Source organism: Athene cunicularia (assembly GCF_003259725.1).
Source record: "Athene cunicularia isolate RWA chromosome Z unlocalized genomic scaffold, athCun1 chrZ_part2, whole genome shotgun sequence".
Classification (NCBI taxonomy): Eukaryota; Metazoa; Chordata; class Aves; order Strigiformes; family Strigidae; genus Athene; species Athene cunicularia.
The window spans coordinates 12,404,052-12,416,478 of NW_020799143.1; positions in this window are offsets into that span (position 1 = coordinate 12,404,052).

Sequence of the window (12,427 nt, forward strand, 5' to 3'; positions counted from 1 at the left end):
GACTAATAAAAAAATGTGAGTCTCCCAGCTTCATACAATTAAACTTGATTTACACTCTCTTCCATATCTTTATCAGGGTTTTAATTCTCTTGTGGTATCCATGGAAGGAAAGTTCCATGTTTAGTAGCTCAGGAGGAGCCACTAAGGAAGGATTCTTTTGTAACTAGTTGAGATGAGATGAAGTGAATTTGCAAATCTGATATCAGGATTTATGCTAATGCAAAGTCGTTAGATCATGTAGTCTGGTCAGGTATTTAGTTCCTGAGCTTCCTATCTGTTACAGAACGTGCTGCTGAAAAACGGGTGTTCTCTGGGTCAGCAGAAACATAGCCACGATACTGGTCCTCCTTCCCATGCCCTCTGATAAAAATGGTGTGTATAGGTACATACCTACTTAAGCAGTTTATTGTCATAGCCAGGGGACAGTGATGTGCAATGCTCCAGAGCATACGAAATTTGAAATTGCATGTTGTTTGCAAGCTGCTGAAAGAAGACATTGCCTCTATGAGATGTACAACTTTGTATGCTGCTATATATAACAATTTATACACATTCAAGGAGTCTATACAAAAGCACCTCTGTTAGCTTCTCTCTATCTTTACAGTACATGAAATCAAATAAAGATGGATCTGAGGAAGACCCTCAGCATAAATAAAAGTATACTTGGAATCCTATTATAGAGGATGCACTGCTTTCCCCATAAAATGCTGTCACTCCAAGATGTGTATACTACCTTCAGTAACTCATCTTTCTAGTAGGTGTGCATACAAATTGCTATTCTGGGCATCGTTACTGGCTCTGGCACTGTAGTAAAATCTAGGGACTTTAGGCGTAGATTAGTTCAATCCTTCATGGAATCTAACTGCATTATCATGTGAACATCTACCATTTTGACTGGCTTGACTTCAGAATTGTGAACAGAATTCAGTTGTTAATGCTTTCTAGGGTCTGTGACTTCTGAAAGTTGCTGCAGTGGCTGTATCTCTTTTATCAAAATACAGAAATTTGTGTTTGCTTCTGGTTTCCAGCATTCTGTTTTGGACCTCCATATTGCTTATGGTTTTCACTTGGATTTTTACTTGTGTTTGGCTTGATTTTGCCCTTTAGTCCACATAAAATCCAGACACTTGAGTCTGACCCTCTAAATATGTGTCAGGTAACATGGAGATGATAAGGTGTAATGCCACAAGGTTTCCTTTTATTTTGAGACAACCTATTCAGTTCAGAAAAAATGTACTTTGTACCCAGCGGAGTGACATCTAGCTACCCTCACAAGGAAAGAAGCCTGCCTAAAACCTGAGGAATATGGAGATGTGTTAACTCTTGGAATACCCCAATGAAAACAAATATAATTCCAAAGGTGGGGGGGTTTTGTTGGGTTGTTTTTGTGGTTTTTTGTTTGGTTTTGTTGTTGGTTTTTTTTTGTCCCAAGTATTTGTCCACAGGAAGATAACTGCAGTTTCAAACCTAGAGACATTTAAATTTTTGCCAGTATACCTCCTGAATGTCTGATAGAGATTTCAGGATTGAAGCTATCCATTTGGTGAGAAATTTTTTGTTCAGAGAAATGTGCACTATGTTGGACAATCAGATACTGCTAAACTTGGGTATATATCTGGGGTGCTAAATTGTATTTTGGAATGCTGGTTTTATTATTAATTGTCTGGTTGAGAGACTTAAACCATTTGGTGCTTGGACAAATTGGAATCCTTTAAGTAAGTAATTCAGTCTTGGCATCCTTTCATTTTAACTGCTGCAACTTATCCAGATAATGTTGGAGGGGTGGATGTTTCATCTTGAAAGCACATTTAGAAGGACAAAATTTGGTTTTATACACACTGTCTCTTACACTAAAAGCACAGATTTTCAAACAGTGTATAAAAGTCCATAATTCATGACCAGATGCAGGCAGCATTTACAACCATTTCAGCCTAAACGGGGAAAGCATCTTTTTTGGATGCAGACACCTGCATTTCTTAGGCTTCCTTAAATTCAGGTGGGGAGTGTGACATCATAGATTGCATTTGATTACTGCTATCAGAAGTTGATGGCCGAGGGAAAATTTACATTTGAACAGATAGTACATTCATGGGACATAAGCATACTTCTACATGCATAATAATATATTACAACAAAAATACTTAAGCTTCAATCCCACAAATGTTTAATAAGTACTTAGCTGTCAGAGGACTCCTAGGTCTGCAGGATTAAGCAGAAGTGTAACTGTTTGCAGGAGTTGTGCCTTAGGACTTGCTCTGTATCCTGCAAAGCTCAATGGAGGTCAGGTTTGTAATATTTAGAAGCCTTAAGGTGATGTATATGCACATTACTGAGGTGTTGAAACATGTTTGAAAGGAAAATAGAAGAAACCCATATGCCAGTGGAAATAACCTTAAAATAAGACGGAACAGGTATCAGGGTGTGTATGTGTAGGGAAAGCAAGCAAATAGCTATTTCAGCATAAGTGATACAAGATTTTGTATTTGTATTTCAGGATAAGTGATACAAGATTTTGTATTTGTATTTCAGCGTGATACAAGATTTTGTATTTGTATTTCAGCATAAGCGATAAAAGATTTTGTAGCGCAGCAGGACATTGTCAGGATTGCTGGCATTATCTTTTGCTCTACAGTTCTGAGTACCTTAAGAAAATAATTACTTTCACTGCTGAAACATAGTTTGCTCAGCAGGATAACTGGCTTTAGAAACTTCCCCATTTACTGATAGTGATTCTAACAGTAGCTGAGAGGAATGTGTTGATACTTACTTTCATCGTATTAGAAGTGGTGAAGTCAAATCCCAAAGCCCTGCCACCTCCCCCTAAAGGTAATCACCCAGGGACTTAAATTCCATTGAAATAAAAATCTGTCGTTTGACAAGATCAGTACTGGTTTTATACACTGATCAAGCTCAGAAGCTTCAGGTAAGTCACCTGACTTTTAGTCTGAAAATCACTAGTGAGATAAAAAACTCAGATATTATAGAATTGGTAACTTGAGAGGCTTCAGCTTTATCCCAGCCTGGGCTTGTTTGTGTTATCACAGTACAAACACATAAAACAGTTAGAAAATAAAGTTTTCTACTAAACTTCCAGAATTTCCTCCCACCCCCAGCAGCCATAGCAATATTTCAATGACAGTGCTTTGGTTTTGTTTTTTGAAATCAGAATATTGCAAAAATATAAAGCTATGTGTGGATGGCTGTTCTGAAAGATAACTGATCTATTAGACACATACATTTCAAGATATATTCTGTAGTTTGTAGAGCTTAAATCAATCCCTGTTTTATTCTAAACCATGCCCATCTCCACTTATGACCGGGAATACTCCCACTGAATGCTCCTTTTCTGTTCCAGCAAATCGATTCCAAATGTATTTTCTTGAGTTCTTCATTTCCCACTACAGTCTTCCCAGAAGATGTTTTAAATAGAATTATTTATAGGCTCTTGTTAAAACCTTTAAAATCCTGCCTGTGTGTTAATTTTCATTTTGGCCTGTTGGGCAGCTAGTATTCTGAATTATCATATCTTTGTGCAAATATACTAGATAATGAGGAGAAGAAGATGGAGTACTTACTTCTTGGTGAATATATGCATTTCTGGGTTTTTGTTTCATTGTTTGGTAGGCTAAAAACATCCTATGTCTGCCAGTAGATCTGAAATGATAATCAGACAAACTGATCTGAAAGTTGCTGGAGTGGTCTGCTTCCATTTTTTATAAGTACAATTAAAACTGTATGACTGGAATGCTGAGAGGTGACTCAAGTAATTGGCTGGTTAACGTTAAGAAGGTGTAAATTCACCAGAAAAGCCCTGTGCATAACAACTGAAAATGCAACCCATGAAATATATCCATCTGCCTACATTTGTTTTAACAGTAATACTGACCTTAGAGCAAGGTATTTCTAAAGGATTTTTAATGACCAGCTGGAGTTAATAGCCTCTGGCTGTACCTCAGGCTTTAAACTCTGCCCAGCCAGCCATTAATTCCTAGGAAATGCTCTGTTCCTTGATTGTTACTGCTTAATGGCATGACAACCTAGACTGTAAATAGCTGTTAGCAGAGAAAATATTATTACTGTTAAATGCACACAATACCTTCCTTTAGAAAAGACTCCAAAATATTTACAAGCCGAGGGTTCTGAAAGAAAGTAAGCAAAGATTATTTCTGTTGCTGGGAAAATAACCTATTTCATAACAGACAGGGCTAAGAAGATGCATATTCTCAGTATGTGTCTGAGAAATTAGGCACCCTTAGGGCTCTCATTGCCTACCGCTGGTGTTTCTGGCTACAGGCTAGAGAAGCGTTATCCTTACCCTATTCTAGCCCTGGCTGTCCGCCAGGCTGTTGTTGAATTTTGTGGCATTTACCAGCCTTCTGGGGAAACATCTCAAAAGTCTGCAAATGTCTGCCACCAGAGCTCCAACATGAAAAAGAAAAATTATGCTCATATATGTAGTTTGTGGTTAAGCCTTATTGTATAGGTACAACAACCAAGGCAGCACAGCTTTTTCTGCGATGGCTGCATGCTGCAGGGGACTTAGGAGGAGGACATTTGATTATTGAAAGCAATGAGCCCAGGCAAAAGAAGTCTCAATTTTTGCCATGTCTTCAGGAACATCCACAGAGACATTAGTAACCAGAAGGATTGAAGAGACAGACTCGGTAATTGATAAGCCAGAGGAATCATGTTGCTGAAAGCCAGATTTTCTGGTTTACTGTATTGCCACTAGTGTGCTCAAAGTGGGCCCATTCAGGCCACCATTTCCCATTCAACCACAAGCATTAGTGAAGTGCTGAGGAAGTTAGCCCTGATGCTGAGAAACTGTGTAAGCTTATGTTTAACAGCATGCACATCAGTTGCACTGTCACTTGCCTAACGTTAAGCACTGGACCAAAGGCTTTGCCAGGCTACCAGCAAAGGCTGTACAGAAGGCTTTACTAGGTATGCAGCTGTGCTATACAGAAACACAGAGTTTCTGGAGCCTAAAATGAATTAATAAAAAGCCACTGTTAAACCTGCCTGTTTTAAAATTACGAATGAGTGGAGACTGATACTACAGATTTGTAACAGTGCTAAATATAATATGATAAATTACTTTTGACACATGTTGGTTAAGGAATTTTATCATGTGGGTATGAATGAAAAGTGGTGGTGAGAATAAAGCTACTAGAGATTTCACAATCTCAAATCCACAGCTAACAGAAAAATAGTAATTTTCAGATAGAGAGTATATCACAGCAGTGATCTTTAAAATTATATCATTATTTGTAACTGGCCTACTGTGACTTCTCTAGATTCAATGTGGTTACAAGTTCTCTGATAGATTTTATGTAATTTTAAACGGAGTGCTGCTGAAGCTAGCAAAGTGGCATTTTACAACCTTTTTCCAGTGGTTGCAGACTTTTTTAAAAGAACAGACCTCTTGTGTTTTCTCCCTGCTGTTTCTTAATTAGGCTTTCTTTATTCCATGACAAATGGGTATCACACCATTATCCAGTTACAGATCAGTCTTTGCGTCTCCTTCCCATTTCCATTAATGTACTGACACAACACAAAGTAGCATTTAATCATGTTCCATTTTTGATTCCTCTTGGAGCTACAGAGCAGCCATCACTGAACAAAGTGCCTGGCAAAGTGTGAATCATCAAGATGTCAGCAGCAGCATAAGGGCAGCTCTGACAGCAGAGGCAAGGTCTCTCTGATGGAGTTTTTTCTCTGCCCTTGTTACAGCCTGAGAAAAATTTCAGACAGGGGTCAAGCTCCCAGTCTCCTTGTCCTTTTGGCCATCTGTTCCCATAAACAGCTTTGCTCTCACCTTGTGGCATGGAAGAGGGTTTTTGGGAGGTGACAATGCTGCAGCCCCTACATAGGTTTTCAATATTGAGGAAGCTGGAACCACTGAAGATAGATAATGGTCTCCCTAATTTAGCTTCTTGTTTGAAGCATTTCATATGCTGTAATGTACAGCTACATATTATCACATTTACAACATTTCACTGCTGTATCCATATGTTTCCAGTAAATACATTCACTGGGAAGCCACTCAGAAGCCTTTTTGCATTCTAGAGACTTTCCCAGTGATACTTTATTTTTCCTACTCACTTACTAAAGCTACTGATGTTTGGGTTTTGTTTGATTTTATTTTTTTTTTTACTCTTCATTATGGCCTTATAATATTTAGTTAGTGCATGGAAAAGGCAAATTACTTCCTAGAAACCACAAATTTAATTAATGAAGACTCTGAGAAACCAGGCTTCTTGACTCTTATCATTTGAATGTCTTTTTTTCCTCTACAATAATTATTAGACTTAATTTTGGATTTCTGTTCCTTAGCCCTCACTCCTAGAGCATTTTACAATGCCAGCATCATTCTGCTTATTTACCAGATGGGGAAAAATTGCCACTTGGAGGAAGGAAATAAAGTGCTTTCAGCCACCCTGAAATCTTAGGGTTTATCCAGTGCACTCTCCACAAAATTCACTGCCCACTAGGTGCATTTTGAGTATATTTTTCTGCCTATGATATGCTTGTACATAAGGCACTGTCACTTCAGGGAGAGAGAGTGGCATTTCTAGATAGGATAGAAATGGATGCTCAGGTCATTAGCATTTTGTTGAGGTCAGGCTGGACACATGTTACATTCAGACATAGGTGAAACTCATAGAGGAACAGGATAAAACCTCTGTTTTCTTACAGTCAAATACCACATTTTTTTTGAGTTTTTCCAAATGTTGTTGGCTGTTGGTCAATTTGTACAATCTGATCATCTGAAGTAAGAGCCCAGCTACTGAGAAATTTTTAGGACTCTTGATATTTAGGGAATCAAGAATAGCTAGTATTTCTAAATGTTTACGTTTTAAAACTGGAAATATTATTATTCTGTTCTAATTTCTATGAACAGTAGTTTAGAAGCAAAGAAATTACCACAGTGAATCAGGACACTGGTATAGCAAACTGGATTATCTGTCTGCAGCAGTAGTCTATAGACACATAACTCTGAGCTGTTATTCATGGGTGCAGAATTGCTTACACTAGCTTTATTGCTCACTGCAGATTGTGCGGTTTTATGCCAGTTCAGATATCAGTAACTGAAATGCTCTGTTGTACAGTCCTGCCCTCGCAGCTGGGCAGACCAACACAAGAGAACTGAGGAGCACCTAAAGCATGGGCACACCAGAGATTAATACACAGGGCTTAGTATACAGGGCTTCCTGTACAATTTATTTGACGCTGTGTCCAGACCATGCACTTATTTTCAGGTCGCTCTGAGCTCTACATGGTAGCCCTTAATAGGGAGGGGATTCAGATTCATATTCTTATTTGATACATTATTATTTCATGACAAAAACTATTTTAAAAGATCAAATACAAAAGAACCTCTAATGACATTGTAGCTGCCTCCAGAGTTATTTTTTGTCCTATGAAATGAAAGAAGTAAATGTAAGGAAATGCATAGTTAAAAATCTAGGTTTGAGCTGAAGTTCTTGAGCAAGCTTCCAGGGATACCGCTGAGAGAAAACAAGGGGTGTGACATTGTGAGTACAAGAAAAACAGGGAGTAGGCAACTATTTCCAAAATTAATAAAATCTTGTACAAAGCATCAAAGCCTTAAACTTGTGATTATGGCATGAACAGTCTTAAAAAATTTTGGGCTCTTACTTTGTTTTTCTTAATACATTTAGGTTTATTTTATATATGATCTTAATAACTTGGCATTATGCTGCTCAGATTTGGGTTAATTCAATGCTATTTGTGTTGAATTTATTTATTTGTAATTTACAGATACATATTCTTAGCCTTATCTCCATCTAATACAATACTTGTCTTTGCTATTTTATTATGTAAAGTGTATTTGCATATACATCTTTCATTTATATAGATATCTGAAACAATGCCTTTAAACCAGGCTTTACAGGATCTGTAGCTGTGAATCAGATTCACCATATATAGACCATTTAAAGTGATCCAATCTAAATATTTGGTTAATGCAGCAAGGAAATTAAGGAAACGAACACTGTTTTAATGAGAGAATGATGGAAAACAAATTGATATTTTGTCTGTGATATCCCAAGGAAGGGACTAAATCTGAAGACAGAAAAGGTTAAAGAAAGGTTAATACCAATAAAGGAAGAAGGATTGCTAAAACAACTGAGAGGAGGTCTATGAAAGAGTACATTCCACAGATTTGCAACTATGAGTATTGCAGGCAAAGGAGTGTGGGTGACAAACTGTTTAAAGAAGCAGTGAAGGCACTGGAATATTGGAGTTATATTTCCTTTGGGAGGTCAAAGAAACACCATATTGTAGTGTCCAATAAACTAAACGAAGGAATGAGAAATGGGAGGTTTTTGGTTAATGTCTAGAGAATATGGGGGCAAAGTTGGCAATACACTAATTGCAGTTCTTGCTTTCTGTCACAGAGCTGTATTGTTTCAGCCTCCTTTTGACTAATGCTGGAAAGAATGTGATTCTACAGAATTGCTAGATACTATATTGGTAGCTACTTTAATACTTGGTAAGTGGAGATCTTTTCCATTTTGAATGGAATTCCTACTTAGGGACTTCTTTTGTGAGGTAGGGGACTGCAACACTGAAAAAACATGTAATTAGCAAAGGCATGAAGGCCACACTAGCAGACCAGCCTATCTTACGGTGAACATAGGATTATGCGCAACATTCAGCAAATGTTGGAAAATGCAGACCATGGAGACAATTTCTCAAACTGATTAGGTAAAAATGCCTGCATGAGATTGGGTTAACACCAGAGAGGTATAATCTCACTGCTTCTCAATCTAGTCTTCTTTTCCTGTGTTCTATGGACCTTTAATATTTTATTATTACTTTTGTTTTTAATATGAACCATAGAAATCAGCTTTAGGAACACTGTGGTTAATAGGTGGAAATTCATGCATTAAGTAAATACTGGTCATTTCTTATTTTTTCATCTGCTGTGTAGTATTTATATTTACACCGTGGATTTGTTTGGTTTTGATGGAAACATGCTTGGGAAGGCTTACAGATGAAGAGGCAATCTCACCTTGCAAACAAAACTATGTCTTTGGCAACTGTGTTTCCATTTTTAATAAAAACATTTAATCCAGATAATATGAGGCAGTTAGGAGAGAAATCTATCCACTTGTATTCTCCTACCTCTTCTCCATGGACAGTGACTCTGTTTTGCTGCATTTTTAGTACAGCGGGATGTTATAAGGCAACATTCTTTTTTTTACCTCTCTTTATGATTTGTATCATGTCATGAAAAGTTGAGGTATACCTTTTCTGTATGTGAATTTTGGTTTTTGTTTTATTTCAAAATTTCTGTATTTAATTAAATAAGAACAAATAAAATTTTTACTTTCAACATTTTACAGTGTTGTAGGCTTCTTTGAAATTTCATTTTCAAGTACTGATCATACTTTTAAATGTGAAGAAAAAGGAATTTATTGAGATTTAATTTCTTAATTTGAAAATCTCATTTGTAATAATCAAGTTTGCAAAGGAAAAACCTAAAGACTTCCGGTGTGTGATGTCTTTGAGTTCACTGAGGTTCTTTAAATTATGATGGTAACTTCATTTTCTAAGATTTAATGCTTCATAACTTGACACGAGTTTGAATAAAGATGTAAGTCATGAAAGAATATAAAGTGTTGTAGCTGCATTCTGGTTCCCAACAGGCAGTTCCTCACATCTCCAAACCTGTGTAAATTGGTTCAACCATGACCCTTATCACATTTTGTTGATTTGTTATTTTGGCTCCTCCTTGCCACCAGTAAAACAAGTATTTCCCTTTTTATTACCTTAAATTTTGTCAAAATTTTTCAGGTTCTAGAATGTGTGGATACCTCTTCTAGTTAAGGACTGTATTTTATACAAAGTAAGAAGGAATATAGTCAAACACATGAAACTGAAATTCTCACTAAAATATTTCGTATTGTTAGCTGTTGTCAATAAGAGAACAGGTCAAAGCAAAGTCATGAACTTTCAGTTCCATAGCAAGTATTTTGTTCTCCTTCCGTATATGCCATTGAAACTTTCACAGTATCACAGGGAATATCGTAGAAATGAGTAAGCTCTCTGCTCCTATGTCCTGTGATTAGTTCCTGCAGACCAAGCTTCAGAAATGCTCTCCAGTATTCATCAAGTGTTCAACCACCGTACAACAGCAGACATCATGGAAGATTTTTATCTTTCCTGTCTCAGTGTCTTGGGAATAACTGACTGACTCGACTCACATTTTTTTTTTCTATAGCACCTGCTGAGAGTGCAGACAGGTACAGGGAAAGGAATTATTTTCAGAATTATTTTCCACGAGGAAGTTTATAAATTAAAGGTAGAGACATAATCAATCACCAAGCTAAATACTTCAGCTTCTCTAATAATGCACATATATTTCTTCTCTGGAAAGATATGCAGTACGGCAAATTGTGAAAATCTTCACGTGTTAAGATTAGCTAATTGACTGATATATTGTGTACATGTTTTGTGTACACGTTTTGTACATGTGAACATGTTTTGTACAACATGGAGAAATACCAAGGGCAGAGCTTTAAAAGATACTGAGAGATCTCCTAAGGTCTGGTTTAAGGAGCATTAAATACTATTAGCCTATTCAGGGCCAATTTTTTAGAACCCCACAGAGAAGATTTGATAGTATTTGTGTTAGAAAGAAACCAAACATAGTCATCTGTCACTTGGGACACACAACACAGCAAATATTCCTGCATTCCTTAGGAGCAAGTAAACCTCCCTGGGATGTCACATCAAAAGGAATAACAAGCCAATCAGCAATCAAAAGGAGAGGAAAAATTATTTCAGCGTCAATGTAAAGACTCTGTGACACACACTGCTCACAAAGACCAGATTTGTAGAGCCTTCGAGAAACAACACCACTTTTCCTTACTAAAGATAGTTTTGTTTTTCTTTCCTAGAACAGCACAGAAAGCATAAGCAATGCTGAACCATGAAATTATACTGGAAAGTGAATGGGAGATAGGGGAGAGAAGGAACACTTGAAACTCAGGGAATGTTAGCATGTTTACCTATTATGCTAACAGTTGCCCCAAATACAGTGTATTAGGGGCAAATTTTCAAAGACATCCTCACCAGCTAGGAATGACACAACTGCGTATACAGAAATGCCCTAAAGTGGCTAGCAAACAGCAATAAACTGAAATGCATTGGTGACTTGTTATACACTGTGGTCTTCTCTGGAAAGGCAGGAAACCTGTTACATATTACTGAGAATTTGTTCGCCACTCTAATACTTGGCCAGTTCCAAATTCATTCACAAAGGACAGCAATATGTACACAGTGGCTACATTAGCTCCTTGTCTTGTAGCAAACATTTTGAGCTAGCCACAGACCTGTATGAAGGTATGTATCACATTCACTTCAGCTGAGGGATCTGAGGCCTTTTTGCTTGGTACTGTGTGCTTGTCTGTTTAAGCAGGAGCTCTTGTGTTGCTTAAAGGAGCATGTGCTCTTTAGCTAATCACTATAATGTGTATAAAATATAGTACATACGTGGTGGTCATGTGCACAGATAATTTATATTTACCATGCACCTTTGTGTGCCTCACCTGCAGTTTGTCCCATCAATCTATCTCACTCAGTATTTATTCTAACACTCCAAACCTTTGAGCAGCTGCAAACAGCTGGGACTATTTTTTTTTACCCTCCAAATCTGTCAGATATATATTTCCTTCTTTTCCCCCAACAGAGGATTTTTTTCTACCAAATTAATACTGGCTAAAAGACAAAATTGTTATATTTTGCCCCGAACCAGTGTAGTATCTGCTGTATCTCATCAAAGTGCACACCTTAACAAGGGGCTTTTACAACATACCTTGGGAAAGAGGAGGTTGCTCCAGTTCCCAGGGAGCAGACAGCAATTGTCCAGTATTTGGAGGACCCTTCTCTAAATATTTAGGTTTTGAAGTCATGGCATTCTTATCTAAAGCAGTACTATTTCTGGTGCCTTTTAATAGTTTCAAATATTTTTTTGAAGTTTCAAAGATTTACTATTAGTAATTCTCTGTTTGAGACTAGGCAGCTGGATTAGCTCTGTGTGTAACAGTACCTGCCATTAAAGATCAAGGCTACAAAAAATAGTTGAAATAACATTTTTTTTAACATGCAAATATTTTGCATATATTAAATGTAGGAGAGTGGCAAACTGCATAAAGAATGTCTGAAGTAACATAACGTTTGTACTGGCATTCACTTGATTTGTACTACTTAATTCATTATTCATATCATTGCCACTTATTTTGTGACTATTTAAAATGAGGGTCATTTGACAGTAATACTGCCAAGTGTTCTTTCCACCCACTGGAGTTTATGCATATTAGTAATTTGCTTTCATCTTTACTATTATATTTATTCATATTTTTATACATCTGTCTACTATACCTTTTTCCATTAC